Here is a 2,928-nt window from a genome sequence, read left to right as displayed (position 1 = left end):
TTTTAGTGATGTGCTGGTTTGGCGTGGCGCTGATCGAGATTCCTCGTTATAATGATATGTTTTATTGGGTAAATAAGAAATATACAGGAAAATATATTACCTTGTGAATATGTGACTACGGCAGAGATCGCTGGCGGCAGATGCGTATGGTACGGCTGTTGAAATCCAAGAGGCCGGTTGTATTGAAAGCTATAACCGTTGACCCGAAAAATCCTCCGTTTTGGAGGGAAAGGCACCCACACATCAACCCCGACATGCATATGCATGAGTGCTGACAAAAAGCACACATACACGTGCATGTACATGCATGCACATGCATGTGGCGGTGATGGTGTGGGTGGTTATCAATTAAGTCGAGTATCGATTATCGATTTGCAAAGTTGCATTAGGGGGATCGCAATCAGATGCGGAAACGTTAGGTATCCTGCCTAAACACAGCTGTCTTAATAAATTCTTCTATTGACTGAGGCATTTTGCAGTGATTCATTTGTAATTGTTTACTGTTCTTATTGAAATTGGGTTCAGTTTAGAGGGCTTAAGGGTGCTAAATTTGAATATTATATCAATAGCACAATTACGCAGGTTAAAACTGGTAGCCAAACATTTGAAATGTTTTGGTTAATTTTTGGCTCTGGTTCAGCTGGTGGTTCATGAAGAAAATTTAAAGAGAATGATACGATTGAAAGAGAAAATTAAAGGGAAAATAAAAATGTATTCCTGTTTCTTTGGGGGTGGGAAAAATGCTAATCTATGCTTAGTTCTTTGTTTTTTATGTTTATTATATTAAGCATTCCATTTTACTTTTATTATTATTATTTTTTCTTATTTAGTTAGCATTATAAAAATTATTATTTAAAAGGTTTGTTTTTAAAAATTTGTTTAGTTTAACATTTTTGACATTTCTAATTTTTCTTACACAATTTTCTGAAAAAAAAATTTTTTTTTTTCAAATGATGAATAGTTAAATACAGTTTATTTTTTCTTGTTTAATTATTAAAAATTAATTTCAATGCTATTTTATTTTTTTTCGTTTTGTTTGCTATGCCATTTTGGGATTAAAAAAATTGTTTCTATTTTGGTAAAACATCAGTAAACATTTCTAAATTTTTTTTCACATTTAAGCCGTTTTATGAAAACGACCTAAGCGCTTGATTTTGATTTTGTATGTTCTCTTCTGGGAACATGATTCAATTAAAAAAAATTTTTTTTACAGCAAAAATATAATTTTTGCTTGTCAATAGGCAGCCGTTAGGTTGCCCGAATATTTTCCTACTTAAAAATAATGTCTAAATTGTCAAGCCGACTTCATAATTAAGCTAATTATACTTATATTTATTATGCTGCCAGTCCTGTTGTTTATACCATCTTATCACCATTGGACATTAAAAATGTGGAACGCTTCACTATTTTGCGTATCATCCTTGCGCAGGGGCCATGCTAATCTTCTCTGTATCGTTCCAATTTTAGTATATGTTCTGTCGAAGTTTTTCAAATGCCGCAATTTTCATGTGATATTTATCGTTGGTGCCCAAATTTAATTCATCAAAAACAAAAAGCGAATTTGTGTTTGTCCCGCGATAAAAATTGGATTCGGAAAAACACGTTCTATACCTTCTCTTTTTCTTTTTTTTCTTTTACAAGGCTTTACCAATGAATTAGGCTGAATAATCAGCCAGTATAATCAAGGCAGGATCGCCATATATAATATTAAAAACAAATAATCGGTTTTGTGAGGTGTAAACATCAATGAGCGAATGTTTCTTTATTCAAATATTGTCATCTTATTTATACTAAATTATTCGAAACATATTATTACCTACATATTTACTTAAGCATACATACTTACATACATATTTAACTTAAGCATACATACTTACATACCTACATACAACTCGACACAAAATATGTACCTACACATCTGTGTTGAGCTGTGAATTATGTGGGAAATGCAATGTCCGCAAATTTGCCGGAATGCAAATTTGGTTTGGTCGTGCGTTGTACACACACATTTATTAAATCGTGTGAATTGCTACGTCAGCACCAATTAGCAGATGCCTTTTTTTGTGTTGATGAAAATTTTGACTCTTTCTGTTACAGGGTAGCATATTAACTGATTTACTTATTTGGCATTGAAATTGTTGGCTGTTTACACTACAATGACACTTGCTTTTCATTATTGTTGCTTATTTTTTTATTTCTCTATGAACTTTTTCACTGCCTTTACCAACCATCTCTGCCTGTTTTTTTACTTCTTCAACTATAGTTTACACTTTTTCACGGTCTTTGCCAACCACAACCATACTATATAAATTCTTCATTTCCCCAATCTTCTTTTCAAATTGTTTTTGTGACTTTTCTATCATCGCAGCGCGTTGAGTGTACCGACTCTTTAATGCTTCTAATAATGCTTTTATTTCATTTTGACTTTTTTTCATCACATTTTCAATTTCAAGCTTATACTCATTCAGTATTGAGTTATTTTTTTCACATTCATCTGTATATCTTGTAGCACTAAATCGACGTTTTGTATATATGTCATGCATTCATCGCACAAATATTGTATCCTATTGTCGTTTTGACCAATAATTCTCATGCTGTATTTGTCCATTCCAGAGCAATTCATGTTGTCATGGTATACTTTGCCGCACACACCCTCGCACATTATACCACTTTCCCCTCTAATTCTTCCATTATATTTTGCACATACACTAATTTTTTGGGGGGATTGAGCTTTTTGCTCCTTTCCGTTTGTTTATCCGCGTATGTCTCTGTATTTGTTTATATTGAACACTTCGAACTTTTTTATAATTAACATTCAATATATTAGTTAAATTTAATATTTATTCACTTTATATCAAGTAACAATATCTCAATCTGATTGATATGTCTTTATCTGACAATTTTCGCGTTATTTAACAATTGTTTTTG

General features: G+C 32.1%; 1 non-coding gene across 1 annotated transcript; it reads right to left on the bottom strand.

The window, feature by feature from the left end:
• Positions 1–1,384: 1,384 nt before the first annotated feature.
• Positions 1,385–1,494, bottom strand: LOC137238962 (U6 spliceosomal RNA). Its single transcript, XR_010949264.1, has one exon. It is a non-coding gene; the product is annotated as a U6 spliceosomal RNA (small nuclear RNA).
• Between the last annotated feature and the right edge of the window lie 1,434 nt (positions 1,495–2,928).

The sequence above is a fragment of the Eurosta solidaginis genome, chromosome 1, assembly GCF_040869045.1.
Source record: "Eurosta solidaginis isolate ZX-2024a chromosome 1, ASM4086904v1, whole genome shotgun sequence".
NCBI lineage: Eukaryota > Metazoa > Arthropoda > Insecta > Diptera > Tephritidae > Eurosta > Eurosta solidaginis.
Note: the sequence above shows the minus strand (reverse complement) of the source record. Positions and strands in the feature narration are given on the sequence as shown.